This window comes from Pempheris klunzingeri, chromosome 9 (assembly GCF_042242105.1).
Source record: "Pempheris klunzingeri isolate RE-2024b chromosome 9, fPemKlu1.hap1, whole genome shotgun sequence".
Lineage (NCBI taxonomy): Eukaryota > Metazoa > Chordata > Actinopteri > Acropomatiformes > Pempheridae > Pempheris > Pempheris klunzingeri.
In genome coordinates this window covers 18,292,402-18,315,098 of record NC_092020.1, presented here as the reverse complement: position 1 = coordinate 18,315,098, position 22,697 = coordinate 18,292,402, and the positions used below count along the sequence as shown (strand labels likewise).

Genomic DNA, 22,697 nt, shown 5'->3' with positions numbered 1-22,697 from the left:
AAGAACACACAGTTCTTGAGTTTTTGCACATTTTCTTGTGCTTACAAAAATTACTTGATAATAAGAACATAAGTGACATTTTCTTTTTCTTCAAAATCTTTGCAGACTGCAGTACTCTAAAATATCAGAGTGACTTTTATGCTTTCATACAGGCTGTCTGTATGAAAGCATAAATTTTTGAAACATTTATTTTGCAAAAAAATATTGATTCCCCTCTCCCCACTTGGCCTGTCTTGTGTCTCTCTCGTGTCCTGAACACCCTTAAATTCATGCTTAGATTTCACTGTATACAGTGGAAGTATTGTAAAAAAAAAAGCAATGGTTATAATTGCAATATATTGGCATAATTTTAGTTTCCTTTGAGAACAATTTTTTTTTAAAAGTAAATTAATTGCTTTTTGTTTAGGAGTAAATTAATTTAGTACAGGGTTCTGAAAGTCAATGTCTCATTGATTTTTTTTTTGCATAGACAGTGTCAGTGTCAGACAGTTCTTAAATAAGAAGTCAAAGGTTCAATCCCATATACATAAGTAGAGAAGTCTACCACAACATTTAATAAGCATCATATTGTATTGTACAGTAAGTGCCACTTACAGTGTGCTGAAGTTATTGTAAAGCTCATTGTGCTTTACAGAAATCTAATAATGCATTTTAAATAAATTCCATTTTAGTTTAAATCAGTTCAGTTACTATACATCAATATTAGATGACTTCAGCAACTACAGTATGCTGTAGTGTTTTTGTTCCCTGATGGCAGCAATGAGGAAATAGTCTGAATAAGCTACAGCTCTATTTACACCTCTGGCTAGACTCTTGGCGACCGTGGCCATGGCAACAGCCGCTGAGGCTGATGGGCGCTATAGCGTTTAAAGCCATTTCATCAAAATAATAATGAAAAAAAAAAAACTTTCAGACATAAAGTTTGAATATGTATGGCCATAACAGATGGCCTTGACGTCAACATTATAGCAGCGTGTTGAAGACTCCCATTTGCTACTGTATTCCATGTTGAGGAACACTGAGGTTTTATTTTGGTTAAATCTTTAAAATCCTGATTTGCAGCAGATGAAAAATATTTTTGGAATCAGTGGTTTCCCCCACCTTACTGCTCTAAACCTGACTGATAATGAGATTGTTTGTCAAAATATGTTTTCTTGTATTTTTGATGGTTGAACACACTAACGATGGTGCCAACTGTAATGCAGATTGGGGAGCCTTTCTGTCCAACCATGTCCTGATGTTACAAGGCATAGAGCAGTCACAGGTGTGAAAACACACACATCCAGAGGTGTAGGTAGGAACAGGCGTTAAATGGAGGGACGTGTCTGTTTGGTGCTACCATGCTCAGTGTTGACGAGGTGTTGCTGCACAGCGGCACTGTACGGTCGCCATCATGAAAACACCAACCTAATGGAGATGTGCATGTTTGTAAAAATGTAGTCAAATAAGCTCTCTTGCACAATGGAGCAGATCATGACACAGATCACTGTGGAAACTGGTTGGAAGTTTTCATATTGTTTCTAGAGGTGATGTAGCAAAATAAGGAATAACTTGAGCAATTTGAATGACTGACTGCAGTTTTTATGCGCTCTGTGGGCTGAATGTGCTCTTGGGGCTTGTTTGTGATGGATAGTACAGCAGGGGTTATGCTGCCTCAGGCTTGTTTGATCCAGTGGTCATATTCTTAAACCTCTATGAGCAAGGTCATGATGCTCCATCTGAAATATAATTTTATTTGCATATGCTCCATTGCCCTACTCCTACAGTTCGCATGTACAAATCAGATTTTTAAAGACTGGTTCAAATTACATTTCCAGTATGGTTTGACTTTTCATTTTCACATACATATGCATCCTTATAATGCCAATAGTGACAGTTTGGCCATTGTGTGTGTAAATATTTTTTTCTGTATCACTTGGCCCACAACTTTTAAATGCAGATAGAAACTTTTTTTTATATAAACCCCATTCTCTTGTTATTACAAACCATATGTTTACATTCAAAAAATGTTCATTAATATATATAGCTCTACAATGTCTCATTTTAAATTCAAATTTAAAAATAGTTGCATCTCATCAGTAATTACATCATGACCAACATCATGATGCTGCTGTCTGCTTGAAAAAAGCCTGCAATCACCCACTTGAACCTTTGAACCTGATCAACCCTCTCCCTCACTCCTAGCATAATTAGTTTTTTTCTTTCTTTCCACCCTGCAAAACACTGTGTTTGAGTCTCACTGCTTTTCTTGCCATCATTTATAGCCTTTGAATCTTCACTTCAAAATATCCATTATTATTCTCTTCTTTTTTTTGCTTAAATGAGTCTAAAGCAGTACAATTCAGTTTCATGTTAAACAATAAATAATTGAGTGAACATGTCCTCTTATAGCAGCGTACAAACTCACATGCCAAAACCTAGACAGCAGAGCAGCATCCTTGTCAGAAGGCAGTGTTCTTAAGGGAGCAAATCTCAGTTTGCATTTTTATTTCCAATAACAATAGTGGATTGGACCATCCGCCCTGTTTTTGTGCAGGCCGTGGAGACTACAGGGTACCTTAAAAACATTAAAAAATAATTTGAATCATGTCTAATTATAGCATAGCCATGGCTTGGATTGCCATGGCTACAAATTAAGCTTTTGTGCTTTGAAACATTCAGGTCAACCCTACTTCAAGCCTCCCAGCAATATTAACATCATTAATATTAATTACAGGACTGAGCACTGCTTTTTGCAACAGTACAATTATTTGAAATACAAACTGTGCAGGGAGTTGTCAGTACCTCCATATTAGGGGTTGTTTACTGTCCATTATTCTTTGACATTTGATTGACAATGAGGCGAAGAGTCTTGTTTAGTTATTCTAGCGTCACATACTCAGCTGAGGTATCTTAAACATTGTAATTATTCCAAAGTGGAGTAATGCAGATTCGAATTCAGCCATTCAGGATGTTGCTCTTTAAATGTGCAGTACTCAAACCTCCAACAAGATTATTTTGTACTTGGTTGTGTCTTTTTTCCTGAATTGGTCATGGTAGAAAAATGCTTCATTTGATTCAATGTCACACTGCAGATTTTGCAATTAGCAACTGAACTGGCTCACTTTACTTTGCGTGCACATGCATACTTTTTCATAGGCTTAGAATAATTATAAAGTAACAGTTGTCATCAGCCATCTAAATATTAGCCAGGAAAGACAGTAGATGGGGTTTTGCTGAGCTCTAATAACTAATAACACTATCAGACAGTGACGGTCATTGTGTTTGTATGTATGCGGAAAGGGGATAGGGAGGGAGGGAGGGAGTGGGGGTCGTTTTTAGGGAGGGAAGGAACGTGTATACATAAGATAGCTGCAAGGCAGCACAGAATGATAGCCGTGAATGAGGCATTTTCCATTGAAGTGATTAAAATGATTGAGGACAGTGGCGAACTCGTTCATCTCTGAGCAAGGTGATGAGGGACATTCTGTATGTGTGAGTGTCGGAGAGTAAAGTGCCTCGGTGCATTCATGTATATGTGAGAGCGTGTGTGTGTTTATGTGTCACAGATGTAGAACAAGTTGTGAAATGGGACTGGCGTGGAGGCGGCCAGAGAGATGTGGAGCGATGCCCACAGGAGGGCCATGTCTTTTCACTGTACATCTGAACAGACAGCCAAATATTTATCATCACCCCACCACAGCCTACATTCTACATTTTAATTTGACCTTCATCAGAACAAAGTAAACAATTCCTCATTGCCAACATCCATGCCTGTTGTTTTTTTTTTTAAATGTTTTATTTTGATGTCTGTTTTTTTTTTTTGTTTTTTTTTCCTAAAATAGTAACATAAAAACAGGAGTATCAATAGTGAATGGAAGTTCCTTGAGGTTTCCGTGGATGTAATAGAGCTAGACTTTAATCAGCTTCTCTCTACTTTTCAGCAGATTCTCTTTAATTACCTCAATGAGAGGAGAGAGTGGGTGGTGCAGGTTTTCTTGTGCATATGCTCGACTGTGTGTGTGTGTGTGTGTGTGTGTTTATTATTATCTTGCAGTAGGTGATATGTAGTAGGTAGTGTAGTTATTTTAAAAACTATTAACATTTTCTGTTCTACTTCTACTTGACACAAAGGTTAAACCACACCCTGTACTTTAAATGTAAGTAGAGCTAGCCTCAGTGGCCTTGTTGGCTACACACAACCACTCTCAAGCACATTAAGTGTATGTCTAAACCCACTTAGCATTGGCAGCCTTGTGAAAGTGTTGGTTTGAGGTCTATGGGTTCATGTTTCCCTCCTCCTTCTCTCTCTCTCTCTCTCTCTCTCCACTTCTGCCTCTCCCATCAACTGCTCTAATCTCCTGAATGCCATCCACACTCCCCGTTCATCCCCTGCCTTCAGGATTGGTTTCACACAGTGATCCCCTCACTGACCAGACAGACGACTCAACAATTAACCTCAGGGGCTGACCTGAAATATCTCAAACCTTCTCCCTTCAGCGTCCTTATTGGCCTCTAATAGATTTCTAACAGGTAGAAAAAAAAAAGTGGATTGAATTTCACCCGTCCAACCCTTAGGCTCTGTGCAGGAGCACTGTTAAGTTTGTTGTCTTTTTTTCCTTGCTAAATATCACAGGCGTGACTGTGGTACAGGATGCTGTCTGAGCTGAATGTGTAATGACGGGGCAAGGCTGGTGAAATATACTGCCAGCATGTTAATAATCGCGTTAGACTTTGTGGCGTTCTTCACAGAATTATCCTACAGATTGCCTCTCCATTTTCATCCTGTTTAAGTCCTCCATTTTGGTTATTGTGCTAATAGCCAAAAAGCACTCTGCTGGAGCCAGTTTGACTGAAACTGGATTCCCCATGAAGAAGATTAGCACCTGTGTTATTTAATGTCACTTTAGCTGTTATTTCAGGATTTACAGCCCATGCAGTGTTTGTTCACAACCTTTCTGGTTATCATCCCACACGGGGCTATGGATATTCCCTGCTGTGCTGTGGACACGGGGTGACAATCCACTGATTCCCATCTGTCAATTCTTTTTGCTGAAGCTGAATGGCACCCTAAGTGATCTTTCAGTGCACCACTTGGCCACTGTATGTTGGGTTTCCATTGTTATGTCATGTCTTGGAAATGCATCTGCCTGCAGTCAGGCACAAGGGTTAAATCATTGTGTGCGTGCCTCAACTTTACTTGCGTGTTCGTGCATGTGTGTATATGGTCACTGTGTTGGTAGTTGAGGGAGAGCATGTGCAGATCAGATTGTAACCAGTAAGGTAATGATTCATAAGACAGCCAGTAGGACTTATCCACTAATAGATCTCCTGAGAGATAACCTAATCCCCCAACAATATCTCCTTATCATATTACAAGTGAACTATGTACAGAATGTGCTTCTCTATCCACAAATGAATACTAAGCCCTATACTTACCTTTAAGCTTATTAGATTTGATCTAAAATAGAGTAGTATCAAGTATTGTCCCTGATGCAAGGCCGATCAGAGATAATAATCCTGTCTGTGATTAGTTTTAATTTCACAGTCTACTGAGACTTTATATATAATAATGCATATTTTTTTCAAAAGCTGTAGTGTTTAAAAACATTTATGAAATAAATCAAATTGAGTTCATTACAATCAAGGAAGCAGATTCTGTACTGGAGATTTATTACATACTGTAGAACAGTAAATACACTATGTAATCTGTTCATTCCGTGCCTTTGTCATCTACAGGGATCACAAGAGGGAGCTTGTCAGTGGCAAATGAAAGTTAGACTTCTTTTCAAGGTGCGGATCGGAGATTAGTAGTAATGCTCATCTCTATCTCTCTGTCCGCTTTTACAGAGATGATACGATTTGCAAAAGATGAGACCCCCATTTTCTCTCTCTCGCTTTCTCTTTCTTTCTCCCTCACCCATCTATTACTTCCTTGTCCTCACTCTCTCATGTTACTCATCCCCTTTCTTCTCTTTATCCCTTTCTCTCAGATTGACTAAGCTCGAAAGTGGGTTGTTAACTCTTTTCAGGATTCAAAGAGGAAGAGATTGTGTGAGTGAGTAGATATTCTGAACAGAGCCCCACATGGCTTTGTGTTGCCACACAGAGTCCCAGGGTATCCACTACATTTTTGGAGCACTTCATATTATTTCCACACATGTGAGAGCTCCGCCATTTTTTTTATTCTTCTGCAAGTTTATGTCGTTTCCTTTTTTTATCTTATAATTGAGCGGTGATTAAAAAGGGACTATAATACGTTGTGCCTCTGGACGTAAAAGTAGTTATTTGCTAAACTAAGGACCTGAGGAAATAGCTGTAGTTGGGTTATACATTAATTTACTGGCTACTGTACTTTTCCAATGTATGACAAAAAGGGCTGCCAGTGAGTTTCACAACCCCTCTTAAATTCAGTTATTCAATCTGAAAGCGTCATCCAAAGGTTTCTCACTCTCCTGTTACGCCTTTAATTCCTTTTTTTCTACCATCTCATCTAAACACTGGTTTCTGTAATTGGCCCTACGTAGAGGGAGGGACCAAACTTTCCTTTGCTGTGCTACACTCATCTGGAGTTTATTTATTCCAGTCTGTGTGTGTTGCTTGATAGTTATCTACATATTCACAGATCACTGGCCAATAGGGGAAAGGAGACGTCACGGTGAATTAGGTGCCTAATGAGAGATCGCAGATGAATTAAGGTATTTTCCCTGAGATTGACTTTTTTCTGTCTAATATGTAATGACATATTGTGCCACCGACATCAGATATCCTTCAAACCACTTCTTTTTTTTTTTTTCCAATCCCAACATCTTTAAATCTGACAGTGAAAAGAAACATTTGTGCCACACTTACTCTTTAAATGAGCTGCTCACATCTCTTATAGATATGCAACCTGTGATAAGGGGTCACAAGTAGACTCAGTTTCATTTTTAGGGGTCACAAGCCAGTCACAGTTATATTAGAGGGGACGCCTTGAATTAGAGGTACTGCCTTGGTATCTTACGTATTCGTTTAAGAACCCTGGTGCGTTATCATCTCAATGCTGCACCTTACTTTACTCAGTCAGCAGGGGGACCCTACATGGTGCTACCTGCAATCTATCCAGCTGCACTGGATTACAATGCATAAACAGGTGCTGTGCTTTCAGCCATGCTTATTTACAGCACTTCCTATCTGTCTCACTTGCAAAAGTCTTTAATTTAGGGCACGGGATCTAGGTTTCCTTTGAAACACAGCTTTGGAATTGTGCCAGCATCATCTCGTGCTGCTTAATTCTCTGTTTCACGTTCCGAGATAATGACAAGATTTTGTATTGACTGTCGAAACTGCTCTTATTTCTGCTCTTGTTTCATTACATGGCGTCGGCGTGCGTTCAATAGGTCGCTACACAAGTTTGATTCATGATTGTTCCCTACTGCTTGTTATTAGCGCAGCATCAAAGCTAGACTTGGTAAACACATTTGCATTTTAATGACTGATATAGATTGTTCTCCTGCTCAATACCACCATCAACCCACCACCCACCCCTACCGAGATAGATAAAAGGTGGGCTGCATTTAGTCTATTTAAAAACCCCTACCCAACACACATTGTAACTCACACACAGTACTGTAAGTCACAATTAAAATGCAGATGTTGTATGCACGATCACAGAAAGTTGCTTTATTTTGAAGTGGTTGTATAGTGGCCTATCAAATCTATAATATTTCATTTAACAGCAGGCCAAGAATGAAAACAAAAGGATGGAATATGGTAATTAAGAAGATAACTGGGGTGATGTGTCCACATTGTGGAGTGGTGCAGCTGATGTTAATGAAGAGAGAAAAATGATATCTCAGAGCACAAATGGATGCCATCAGAGCAACAATCAACCAATGACGAGAGAGTATTTGAGGAGGCAGATCATTTCTGTGTCCCCAACTTGCGTTTTCTTCCCCTGCCACCTGCAGAGGATGATGCTACCCGTTATGGAGCGTTTGCCACTGTGGGCATGTAATCTGATGCAAATTAGAGCAACGGACTGCCAAATGACAGAGCGGTTGTAGCAGGCAGCACAGCCAAACCACATACCTGTAGTGCTGCCGTGTGTTACATGTGTAATACCTGTCTTCATAATGATTTGGTGAAAGTAATAAGTCCCTACATTGATCTCGGTCGCTTTGCTTGTCATTTGCTAAGAAATATGTACACTGCAGTAATGAATGGATGTTACATTTGAATCAGAATCAGAATCAGAATTTGCCATGGAGATGTATGGGTCCTAATGTTTCGCTTTTTCACCAACACCACAACCAACTGTTTTCAAGTGCCCAAAGTCAGTACCTCTATAAATATGAGCTCAGGGAACAGTCTTAGAAAGCTCCTTCCTTGGGGTGCAAGTTGAAAAGACAAAACAATATGTTTAATGTCTATTTACTAACAACTTGCCCTCCTTCCCCTCTCTGCTTCCTCATAATCGTTTGTGTTCATGTTGTCATAGTATGTATTTCTTGCAGTATTCTCTAGGGAGGACAAAATGTTTGGAATATAGGGGGCAAATGTTTTCCCCACACTCACTGTTAGGATCTTGTTCTTGGATGTGTACAAAGCCCCCAAAACATTTTTGGCATGTCATCCATTGACAACCACTCAAGCCAATAACAATGATTTTTGCAGTACACACACTAATAGCACTATGTGTCGGTAGAGAAGAGAAAATATAATTGGCTGAAGAAAGTGAAATTCAATTGTAGGGGTTTGTGTTTCGTTAAAACAATTCCTTTATACATACAGTATATAAAGAGTACATGTGTATATATACATGTGTACTTCACAATGGTAGACAGGCTGGAGGCTCTAATTTATCTGTTTGTCTCTGTTTTCCAACCCACACTGGAATGGGAAGGATTCTGTAACAGGGTCCAGCTCCACAGGGGAGAGTTGGATTTAGTGGTGGCATTGATTTTATAAAAGGTTGCACAGTGGGGAGTCTAGGCAGGTCTGTCAACCTCAGCTCTTACCAAAGCACATCACATCGTCAAGCTAATTGTGGCCTGTCTGTAATCCCAACCCCTAGGAAGGACACATTATGCAAACATATGTCTGGCATTAGGGATGTAACAGTACACACAAATCACAGTTCAAAATATATCTTTGTTTTGTCATGGCTCTGAAAGTTTACAATACAATAACAAGTACAAAAAAAAAGAAGCACAAAATTGCTTTTTCTTCATTTAACAATTGTTAACTGAACAAACTATGGCTCTCTCTTAAATAAAAAACATTTAATATACAGCTGCAACCAACTGCAACTTACAAAGAGAAAAGTTAAATTAATTCAAAGGCAAATTGAAATAAATATTCTTTTATATCAATTAGAAATATAATAAAAGAATTTTCCAGTAAGGTGCAGCATTTGGAAAGTTAACTATACTTGAACTGTAGTCATGGAGGCTGGGCTGTCATTGGCATTCCCCATGTGTCATGTGGGAGTGCTTAGTGGCCGGTATTTCTTCATAGGGTGTGAATGAACTCAATGAACAACTTTGCAAAAGTTATATTTTGCTATGGGGGATTTTAAATAGACTTCCAAAAAGTTCAGCACATGTAGTGGTTAAAAAAATGCTTTTGTTCGGTTTGTAAGCACCTACTATACTAAATGATCCGTAGCAAGGATTTCCAGTCGGAATACAAGTACCTTGACACCCATATTCCACATATTCTCCCTTATAAACACACGACTCTTATCTTTTCTCATAAAAAAAAGCTAATTTCCTTCCAACAAATGGGTGCCAGTGGTCCATAAGCATTCTACTCCTGTGGTGGTATGTTGTTTTATTTGGATCCCATTAAAATCAGCTGCCAGATGGGCAATGTTAGTAAGAGTTAAGGAATCCACTAAAATATGCAGGTGACAGAGAGAAAGATGGATTGTCAGATTTGGTCATTCCTGGGAATACCGAGGAGGTAACGAAAAAAGATAAAGATAGGGAGGGCAGAAATAAAATATGAGAGGGTCAAAGAGATTAAGACAAGAAGGGAGAGGAAAGACTTGGAAAGAAGGAGATAAACTGGCAATGAAGTTACTTTTATTTTTACAGGTTGGAGGACACACTCACATAGCCAGAGGCAGTTCATCAACTGCTTGTCAGCGCTCTCTCCCTGCATTCCTCTTCCCTCTTTCGAGGAAATCTTGTCAGGGTCAGGTGTGGAGATAACCTAACATGGACACAAAACATCCACTACCACACCGCTAAATTTACACCCCAAACTACTGAACTTTTAGTCATTTCTCTTCATTTAATTATACCCACACTATCTGGAAAAATCTTGACAACTAGATACGCATTTGTAAAGATTGAAGAGAAATACTCATTGCATTTTATGGTGATGTTTGTAAGCTAACATTTTAAGAATTTATGCACACTTGTGCCTTCCATCGTTGTTTATATTTACATGTGTGTGCATGCATAAACATGTGTGACAAACACATGGAAGACAGCTGCTACACACATCTATTATTCCACAAACAAATTGATTGTAACTGCCAGTTTTCTGTCTCTCATTAGCACTAATCATTGGCAAATCCACTTGGTTTCTAGCAAGTACATCTTACTGTATTTCCCGTCATTTTTTTTCCTCCCTTTCTGCAACATGACACCCACCAGTCTTTTGACTGGCGAGTCACACAGAGCTCCTCTGTCCGCCTGCTGAGCCACATGACAAAAAAACTCTTGGGGAGATCATTTTATCTTACCCTTGATTGCCAGATAATTATCAGTTAATTATTTAGAGGCTTAAATTAATTTGCTAAAAATAGTCTCTGTGCCTCTGCGTTGCCAATGGAGACGACTCCATTATTCCTTTCTCCACAGTCTGCATCTGTCCTTGTCTTGCTCCCTTTCTTTGACAGCTACTTCTGCCACTCATGTCTGACTGTAATCTAATAAAGGAGGTGATCGTTCTTTTGTATTTAAAGGAACCCAATTTAAGCCTAATTCTATAGCACTGATGGTTTGACTTTCTCCATGTTGTGTTTGTCGTGCCTCTCTGTCACTTGTGAAAATTGGGTGCAATTTACAGCATGTCACTCACAGAGCACTACGGTGCAGCTATGGGAAGCTGAACTTAATGATTACACTACAATATGCAAAGTTCTTTTGGGCCCTCAAGTTTAGATTTACGAGGCAAACTTTGTTTAGTAGCATCAACTATCCTCTGACTTTGCAAGTGGTTTTGTCCACCAGTAACTTTAACCTGTGCTCTACAACACTCTTTAGTGGATAGCATCTTCTTTTTACTTCCAACTCTACTCTTAGGACACTTCATTAGGCTGAAAGTGTTCTGAACAAAGAAATGTGCTGTAAGTGGTCTTATAATGGGATTCATTGGCTTAAAGAATCGAAATTTATCCCCTCTTCTTCCCCCTGCATGCACTCACGCACACATACCTACACGCAGACACACACAAACACACATGCACTGAACCACAGGCCAAATAGGCTGACCTGCTGAATGGGTTTGTGCTGTGGTAATGATAAGGCTATTGAATGTAGCTGTACTCTGTCACGCTAGCTGCTGGGCCAGTGGTCTTACTGAAAGAATCTGATCAATATACAGTCTCTCTTTCTCTCTCTCTATCTGTCTTTCTCTCTCTCCCTTTCTTTTCCAACTCAGCCTCTACAAACAAAACTTGACCAATTGTTGATTAATTGCGCTCTAAAAATGCCTAAAAATACAACCACCTTCAATGCGGCTGTTTGATGAAAACAGTTAAAAGTTACCAATCCAAATAAATAGGAGCTGTTGCCCCAAACTGCCTTACTTTTGATGATAAGGTTGATCTTGTTTGAATTAATATTTTGAATAAATAAATTGAATAAAATAATGCTGCTGCTGAATGCTAATTTTCATTTCATTTGAGCATTGTAATGATTAGTTTCACAAACCACATGGGTGGACTTTGCTAGGAGTCAGATTTCTTCCTTTCCCACAGACATGCACTCACATATCTGACTGATTTGAATAAATCAGTCTTTGTTGTGGATTATGGAAATAATATTCTCCATATCCACTAGCAAACCCTTCCTCTCAACCCGAACAGAACAATGCTTGATTTTATCGTTGAGTTATTTACACTATATCAATGTAATTTGCATAATATCAAGAAATTCAACTGTAGTCAATGTTCTGTTCATTGTGCAGCACAGAATAACAGTCCACCATGAAGACAGGAGATTCCTCTGACATTTAAAACATTCCCTGTTATTCTGGAAGCACACATCAAAGGCAGCTTGAGATGCTGTCCATTTGCAAACCACCCTGTCGCACTGGTTTGTTAAAAAGGCACCCATTACATGGCCACCTAAGAGGTCCTATTTCCTGCTTTATGCATGGCGATCACATAAAGAACATGTAACGTGGGAATGCTTTGACCACACCTGGGTCACATTTTTCACATAAAATTGTTCAAATTTTCCAACATTCATATTAATTGCAATTGACTACGATATTTTGTTTTTTTAGCAACCATTTTCATTGTTTTACTTTTCTTGAAACTAAATCACAAAGTGCAGACACAGACAAGAAAAGGTTTTAGTTGGATGGGTACAGCAGATTGGTGCCTTGTTTTTGTGTGTTTTACATTTTGAAGGGCCTGTCGTGTGCGTCTAATGTCCTGATGGATGAACAGGAAGTGGACATGTTAAAAATGCACAGTAAAAAACATAAATAAGTATGACTGTAATACACCTACAGTTGCGACGATCTGGTGAAAACAGGCTTGACAATGAACGTGCATTTCTGTGTGAGAGTGACTTTGCAAAAGTCTTGTTAGAGGCAGATAAAGACAGCTAAAACAAAGAGGCAGAGAGACAGGGACAGAGCATGAAAACAAAAAGTACAGACCAGCAATTGCGATTCATCACTGTCATCGTTGCATAGAACTACATAGGCATGTCATGTGCAAGGAAACAAGTCTATACTGTGCATCCCACGCATTCTTTGTACTCCCTCAGTAGCAAAGCCAGACAAGTCTTTTAAATTGATCATACTGCAAGGAAATAGCTGACTTTCCTCCCCAATAGGAGGCTAGGAACATAGTGTGTTAGTATTATAATATATTATCCAGGAATAAGGCGAGTCAGGTCAGAAAGTGGGGCAATGTAAATGAGACACAGTGCAGCACCAATGGCAGCAATTGTGTTTGCCACCGTAGCTAGCTGTGTTGATAAAGCAAATATAGTATGCTACTTCAGACATACAGAGCAACACTGATTATTCAGAACAATAATTACACTGAAAGAATGTGTAATTATGAGAAGAAAAGATTGAATTCCTTTTTCTACCAGATTCAACCAGCTCTATCAGTGCTGAGGGAAAGACGGTTGTGATTCGATTCATTGAAGACCAAATCAATGAATGTGTAACTTTGGGTATCACTAGCATCTAAATCATTTCCAGATGATAAGAATTGAAACCTGTACTTATCTACATTGCATACAAACTGTCTAGTTGGGTTTCCTTATGGATGTTAAGCTTTTTCATTTTGTTTACAAGCTCACTATTAAAATGACACACATGATGCCTGTGTTCTCGCACATACTTGTCTCTTCAAGGGGCATCTTGCGAGCCATTGTAACGTAGAGGTAGGGATTGATGTTTACCGATTAGATCAGCGTCAAGGGAAGCGAGAGGCTTGACCTTTTACAATTTGACAAGTATGAACATTGTAAACACAGTGGATTTGTCTCCACTCTGTGAAAATTACACAGAGAGGCACACACCCCGGGCATTGAGGTGACATGAGATTGCTTTGGATAAGGATGAAAGGATGACAGCAACCATAAAAGGTTATCAAAGATAAAACATTGTGTGGATGTGTGTGTGTTTGTCAATAATCTTAATGGGACTGTGTTCGCATATGCTCACTCCCCACCACCGTTATAGTGGACACCAAATTATCTTTCCTGCACGCCCTCTCTTTTTTCAATAGCCTATCCATGATTCAACAGGTCATTCCCATGGACCTAATCCCCTCATATCTAATTTATACGGTCTCTTTTCCTTTATCAGATGTAGTCATTACACCCCCACCCCCCATTGACTTGTTCCAACACCAGCTGGGTGCTGTAGTGAAGAGCTTTGAATGCTTAAGCAGAAGCAACCTTCCTCTCTACAGGTATAAATATTTCAGAGACAGACGGGCAGAATAAATTGACAGTAAAATTGACATCAAGTCTGGCTTTTAATTTTAAGAGAAAAAGGAGGTAGGAGTGATGATAGCTGTAGGGGAGATGATGGAGAGGAGTGTAGGGTGAGGAAAGGTTATGACCCCTGTGTCAAAGTGGTGATATAATTCACTGAACCTCTAATGTGAAAAAAACACATCGCTGACAGCTATTAAATATATATATACTGTATATACCATCTTCATATTTGATGTACACCACTGTACACTCTATATAGTGTAGATGTGTGTGTTTGTATGCTATTTAAATGTAAAGTGCAATGATATGAATATATACGTTTTACTTTACATTTAAATAGCATAGCACTTTCACATTTGAATAAACAGTGCAGTCTTTGTTGTGCTACAAATCGTATTCATATCCTCACATCGGAATAAGACTAGTCCTTCAAAGTTCATCTCCTAGAAGCATAATATAAATAAGCTTGTACCAAAACTTTTTACCCAAAATGAAATAGTTGCGGTGACGTGTTATACAGCATCACTGTTATGAATGTCTGAGTTGATGCTAGACAAAAACGGGGATTACAGGGGGATTACATTATTCTTGTTGGCCTGCATGCATTTATTGTACTGCAGTTTGTGGTGTTTTTTTTCAGGTGGTTTAATAAGTTAGTTGTGTTGCTTTACTCTCATGCACTTTTTGCATATGGTTTGTTCCTGCGTAACATCACTTGCTCTAAATCTGAAATACTTCCAATGATGATGATACATTTTGCACAGGCCACCGCTGCAAGGTGCACATGCAAGCAGCATTACAGCTCCCCAAAAGTGAAGCCAAAGCCCATCAATCACCACAGCTGTATGTTAGTTCAGGAAGCGCTTGATTTGTTGTTCATCAGACTTTTCTATGAGGACACCACACACATACGAATGAATTTGATCATTGTCATGAATTTGATGAAGTTGATCATTTAATTATGGGGAACCAAGATCCTGATCACCATTAATATCTGATTGATTGAGCAACCCTTGTTTACCAGCCCATGGTACATGATACATATTTGTATGTATAAAAACATTGAAGGGATTGAGGTAGGAAGGATTAAGATAGAGTCTGATCGCTGCAGCAGCACACTGAAGTATTACATTAATTACATTTTCTGAAGGGATGGCCTCAAATAATCACCACCCTGTTGGCACCCTCTGTATTCCAACAGAGACAGAGACAGAATGGGGAAAAGGAGATACAATTTGGTGTGTCTGCATGTGTGCAGTGATCAACGGGATAGAGTTTCTCGATGGCACACTGTTGATTTTCATCCAAGGTGTTGTTTTGATTACTTTGGACAAAGTCCAGCAATTTGTAGAGTATTGTTTCACTAAGGCATTTGGTTTGGTACAGATTTAATCATTTTCACCACGTGAAATGAACCTGAGTTGAATTCTTGCGCACAACAAAGAGATTCCCATGTTACATGAGCTGAGATTATAGGGGCCAAAAACACATTCTCTTGTATTCTGTTTTATATTTAGTATTGAATCAATTTCTGTCCAGAGTGGTGTATAATCAGTTACCAAATGCAGGTTGGTCCTGTCTTGTTCAAAGATACTAGACAACTAATTGTAAATTTGCAGTTTTTTTTATTAGCCATGGTTGTGGCAGGGCTCCTGGAATGACAACGTTGGCCGATCCATCTGTCTCTCCACCAGTTTGATCCAGACATAAATATCTCAGCAACTGGATGGATGGCAATGAAATTTGTTGCAGACATTTTCCCATAGACTTTAGTATAGATATTCATGGTTCCCAGATAGTGTATTCCTATGACTTTGGTGATTCCCTGACTTTTCCTTTTGCACCACAATGGCAATGTTCTATTGGAGTGAAATATCTTTTGCAGACAATCATGATCCTCAGATGGTGAAAATGAATGTAATAAATTTGGTCATGTCCTGAGTTTTCATCTAATTTGAAGATGAATTAAATTAGTAAATGTTAGCATGCTAAATAAGACCTTGAACATAGTAAACACTATCAGCTTAACATCAGCATATTAACATTTTCATTGTGAGCATGTTTTTGGCTAAATTTAACTGATTGAGAGGGCAGTCGCTTTGATGGAAATGTTAGAATGGTTGCAGACTTTAGTATCACTCTGAGCTTACAATTGTTTTTAAGTAGAGCATTGAAGAAAAGACAGTTTTATATCAGATAATGCTATTTACGGACATTTATTCTTCTTTTCTGAGATTGAAATCAGAGCACAGAATGTGATCTATACCTTAAAATATGCAGTATACTGCCTCCTTAAAATGTTGGCAACTCCTCCCTCCTTCCTGCACTCCCTTTCTTCACTATATCCTCCCTACCTTTCCTCTCACACACTTTTCCTCATCCCTCCATCCACCTCAGCACAGCACCAGGTCACACCCCAATTTCCCAGAACTGGCTGCTCTGTTAATTCCCTCTGAGAGCCCCATGTCGGTGCCACAGCCCAACTCAGGATCCTGTCAGCCTCTTTTCTGCTCACCCTACAGACCTTCTCCTGCTTGTATCACCACACACAACGGCACAGTCCTGTCCTACTCACTTAGGAACCTGACTTACAATATGGTGAGGAATAATGTAACGTCAGAGCAACACTGTATTAATGAAGCTTTGCCTTTCTCTCAGCTTCAGCTTATTCACACTTAATGTCTAAAGTTAAGAAAAAGAATTACGAGTGAAAAATGTGAACTTTTTAAATAAAAGAAGCAAGCGGCATACACAAAGAATTTTAAATGTATTATTAAAAAATGAAGACATGAGCTGTTGCATTCATACACATATTTGAGTAGCTAGGATTACTTTTTACATCTAATATTCTGTGTTCACACTCTCACTCTGTGCCCTACAACTGCACACCATTCCTTCATCCCTCTCTCATTCTGCTCTCACTCTCAACATGATGGGTTGTGTCCAGTCAGTGGGCAGCTTTGGTGTAATTTGGCCCACAGGGGCTGTTGGCAGTAGGTGTGGGGATAAAGGGAGCAGGGACGGTGGGGTTTGGAGAAAAGCAGGCTTAGTGTGGGGCCTTGGATGGAGGGGGCAACAAGCACATAGGAAAAGCATTAAATAAACATTAATGCAACTAGGTTACAGGAGATTTATTAAGGAGGCTTTTTGGGCCCCCACTGTAGGGTTTTATGCAGCACTTTAATAACTCTCTCATGCGCACAGGTAAACAAACCAGGTAATTTATTGCCATCCTCATAGGTGGCCATTGTGAAAACTTAGTTTTGGCTCATAAATGTATTTTTCTCCTCTTTCTCTGGGTTTTATCATGAGATTGAATGGAGTCTGGCTCTGGCTTTTTTTTTTGTACATCTAGGGTAAGTCTGACTTGGATATGATTTTGATGTCACTTTGTGGCGTTAAAAATGAGCACCCTTAATCGCAGCTTACTGGTGTTAAATGTACCCTTTCTGGCACGTTACACGCACAGATAAAAAATGACTGATTAACACAGTAACACAGTAATGAGGACACTGTGGCAGGACAAAGAACTAATTCTAGATTTTTACAAGGACAGGGTGGGTTTTTGCAACAACAGAATATTTGAGAGAGAGAATTATAAAAACATGAACTAGTAGAGCACTGCCACTGGCGTCACATTTCACATCTGGCATTGCCTTTGTAAATCAAGTCACATATGACACTGTCAGGAACTTGTGTAAGCCAAGCCTTCGCATGATATGTTTAGTGACTTGCTGCTGTTCCACAAGCCCTTTTTGAATTATAATTGTTTATCCTCCAATTGTGCTAGCTTCAGATATTGTAATATTTAATAATAGTAATTCAAGACTATGCAGGAATTCAATTAAGACAAGGCACAGGGGTATAAAACGCCTGTATTTGCAACATTAAGTGCACTAATTTGACCATTAGCATATGCATACCACAGATATCTTATAGAAACATCCACATTTGCAACATTGAGCCCTCCAGCCCTGGAGCAATTGTCTTCCTCTGCGTTGGTGAGGTTCAGTGCACAGGAAGTGCAGGCGGTAGCACTTCTCTGAGGACGGCTAAAGGAGAAGAGCATAGACTGACAAACAGAGTCGGGGCAACCAAAGGCTGCATGATGCTTTACCATGAGACCCCTCGCCTCTGCTCCTTGCTCTGCTTCAAGCCCAAGTGACGTGAATACCAGACAAAGCTCAGACAGCATACTTCTGAAAGTTCACTCTGAGCAGGAGAGAAAGATGGGAGTTCTTGTTTTAGTGAGATAGTTTAATGGAGAGAGTATAAAGGGGAAATGTAAAAAGAGAATTATAAAGGGAATATGTTTGAAAAAGAAAGTGGTAGACAGAAAGAAAGGAGAAAGAAATAGAAAAATAATCATTTTTTTTGAAAAGGAGAGAAGAAAACCTCTACAGTGACTGGAAAACTTTGGAAAAGGAAAGAACCTGACATTCAAAAAATGATTATGTCAAACACATCATATATATATATATATATATATATATATATATATATATATATATATATATATATATATATATATATATATATATATATATATATATATATACACACACACACACACACACAGAATAGAATATAGAATATATACATAGTGTGTGTGTGTGTGTGTGTGTGTATATATAAATATATATATAGTGCATGTGTGTGTTTGATGAAGGCCCTACCATACCCGTTGTGTTGCTGCAGGATGATGTGCGTCAGGCTCCATCAATATGACATGTCTTTGATGTGGAAATACAAGGAGCAAAAGCCCAGCCAGCCTCAGTCCAGTCCCCAGTGGGACACATCTACCGCTGTGCATGTGCATACATGTGTATTTCAGTGCGTGTGAGAGAGACTAAAAGAGAGAGAGCGAGAAGGGGAGAAAAAGAAACACCCAGAGCCAGAAGCCACAACAAGCACCAAAAGTAACCACTGCTTCAATGTTTTTTTAACTACCATTCTTCAAGGGAGGCAACAGTTGTGGTCTGAACATTTCCTGGGCTAAAGGCACTGTGGACTGTTGTAAAGTGGAATCAATATTGTATCTAAATGATGTTGATAAGCATTTCCATGCCAGAACAACATGTACGTCTTTTGCTGCTAGATTAATACATTAATGTTTGGCTCGCTTTTTGGCACAAACCTGTTGCTGGTCCTTCTTTTCAGCTCTCAGTTTAGCACTATACATATTTATGCTTTTCGTGACTTTACAATTATTTTATCCTTTGGAGTCATTTATTATTCTGACCAATTAGGTATTGTTGAGAGGGTGCATTTTAAATGAAGCTCAGTCTAGCTATTGAAACTGTCTGCAGTTGTATTTTTAGGTGAAGCACTGAGGTTCAGTTTCACTAATAAATGACGCTGTACCATATGGCATTGCTCATGGTAGATTGGTCCCTGGAAAGGGATCATTTTCAGACTTCACCGAACAAATAGAACTCAAATACAGCACAACACTGACAGGAGTTTGGATGTTAAAAAGATATCTTTCTTTGGCAAAGTTTTACTTGTACATCTATCTGTCGGGCCCCTGAGTTTTCACACACAAGTGTAGTGAGGGGGAGGTGGACAAAAGAAGAGATAAAGGCAGTCTGACAGAAGCAAGAGGGATAAATCAGGTCCAGGCAGACAAGGAGATGGAGACAGTGAAGAAAAAAGACAGAAAGATGAGTCCATCCATTGGGCTGGTGTGTGGGCTTGCTGCTAACCTGGACTGTGCCATCGCTGCTGTGCTTTGGTAAACACTAGCTTGCAGGGAGGTAATCCAACAAGCCAGCCCTGTCAGTGCTTTATTCTGTAAACTACACAGAGGCCTTTCCACACATACACGCTTACATGTACAGTAAGATCACAAATGCATCACACACTAACAAGGCTCATGTAAATGTTTTATTTATATCCACATGGAAAAAAAGTTAATAACTTGCCTAGGGACACAGAACAATCCCTGGACCTCAACATGGATGTCTACCAAGATGACAGAAGAAAGAAAGAAACAAACAATACATAAATGGCATTGAAGAAAAACAGTGTCTTTCACATAATAAAGGCAACTTGCTCACAAAGAACAATATCTAGATAACTGTTTAGCCCTGACAATCACAGGCCACATGCTGCACCACCAGCCTGTGTATGTTGCCAAGGCGACTGCATATGAGCACTAATTGCCGAAACTGTAACCATGACACAGTGAGCAAGAAGCTGTTACCCTAGTCAGTAAGCATTATATATAAAAGCAAAGAACAGTCTGAATTATGCTTCTCTTCTATTGTTTGACAATGAACTTGTCAATGTATTTTATCATCAGTTAAATTGGGGACTATATGAGAATCAAAGGAACATGTGCTCATTCTCACTTTAGATCAATATTATACCTTTACCCGACAATTCAAGCATTCTGTCATGATTGACTTTGCAAAGATCTTTGATCCACTGCCATTTAAATAGTATTAATACTAACCCAGGTATGTCAGATTTGGGTGAGTGCAAATACTATTTAAATTTATTATAAATGGGAAGCGCATCAGTGTTCAAAATGCTGAGATGCAATCATATTGGTATACTTGTCAAGAAAAGCTGTGAACTAGTACAATTTGTGTTTTACTTTGTGGCTCTTACCACTGTTAGGGTCACTCACCAAAATAATGAGTAAAGTCTGAAAACTTCTTTTTAGGAGAATATAAACATAAATGGCAACTTCAACATATTTCGCATAGTTGTACACACTCACAGTTTTCCTGTGCAACAAGGAACAACAGCATTGCAGATGTGCTTTTATTTTACCTAAAACACACACCTCAGCATACTTAGACCTCATCAATTACTTGTAAGTAAAATGTAAGCAATTAGAAATGATGGCCAGAGCTAAAAAAATCTAACCAAATTTAATTCTACTTTAAGCTTTGAGCTATTGCAGATATTATAGCTATAATATCTATAGCCTCTTAAGGAGGAAAATGAAAATGATTGAAGACACAGCAGGTGTTGGACATTGTTGCTGAAGCATTGAAAGTAGAGCTGATGGAGTTTACAGTGTGGGTAGCTCATTTTATTTATCTATTCAATTCAATTTTTTCAATTCAATTTATTTGTATAGCCCAATAACAGAGTTGTCTCACAGTGCTTTACAAAGTTCACTGAAATAAACAAGTGTAAGCGAACAAACAATCTAATAAAGAGTCCAGCAGTCGATGAGGCCAATGGATCAGTCCGAGGCATCACCTGCCCTTTATGACCCTCCTTCTTCGGGAAGGAAAAACTCAAAAAACCCAGTGGGGAAAGATAAACCTCCGGGAGCACCATAGTGAAGGAGAGATCCAGCTCCCAAGGACGGACAGGCTGTAGCCTTGGACAGACGCACATCCATTGGCTGATGGAGAACCACATCAGCGGGACCAGGACCAGGATCCACAGGAACCAGGGAACCACATCAGCAGAACCAGGACCAGGATCCACAGGAACCAGAGAACCACATCAGCGGGACCGGGACCAGGACCCACAGGAACCTGAGAACCACATCAGCAGGGCCAGGACCAGGATCCACAGGATCAACAGGGGAAGATAGCAAGTTAGAGGCAGACATTTGGCTGACATGAGACATAATGATGGAGAGGAAGAGGAGGATAGAGAATAGAGGAGCTCAGTGCACCATAGGAGTCCCCCGGCATATATAAGATAAAGAGTATTGGTCCAAGCACTGAACCTTGTGGAACTCCATGTCTAACCTTAGTGTGGACAGAGGATTCATTATTAATATGTACAAACTGAAACCTGACTGAAAATCCTCAAATAGACTATTAGAGTTTAGAAAATTACACAGCTGATTAGCTACAACTTTCTCCAGGATCTTGGAGAGAAACGGAAGGTTGGATATAGGTCTATAGTTAGCTAACACACCTGAATCAAGAGTAGGCTTTTTCAGGAGAGGTTTAATTACTGCTATTTTATAGGACTGTGGTACATAGCCTGTTAGTAAAGACTGATTTGTCATATCCAGTAAGGACGTGTTAATTAGGGGCAGGACCTCTTTAAGTAGTTCAGTAGGAATGGGGTCTAGGAGACATGTTGATGGTCTAGAAAACAGTCCAAGAACACATCAGGTGTAACAGCTGTTTCTATGGTTCCTAGGTTTGAAGTTGGACCAGACCCTGTTGAGGGCAGGAGGCGCTGAATTTTGTCCCTAATAGTTAGAATTTTATCATTAAAGAAGCTCATGAAGTCGTTACTGCTGAGCTCTAAGGGAACACAAGGATCAACAGAGGTCTGGCTCCTTGTCAGCCTAGCTATTGTGCTAAAAAGGAATCTAGGGTTGCTTTTATTTTCTTCTATTAATGAGGAGTAGTAGGCGGCTCTGGCATTACAGAGGGCCTTTTTATAGGTTTTAAGACTATTTTGCCAGATTAAACGGGATTCTTCCACTTTGGTGGCCCGCCATGTCTTTTCTAGCCTTCGTGAGTGTTGCTTAAGCTCACGTGTCTGGGAGTTATACCAGGGAGCTTTTCTTTTCTATTTTTCTCCATTCTTGTCTCTGTTTGT

The 22,697-nt window shown here is 39.3% G+C and overlaps 1 protein-coding gene across 1 annotated transcript in view; it reads left to right on the top strand.

Annotated features, from left to right (window-relative positions):
• Positions 1 to 22,697, top strand: part of diaph2 (diaphanous-related formin 2) — a 352,442-nt gene that overhangs the window by 266,839 nt on the left and 62,906 nt on the right. The window lies entirely within an intron of this gene.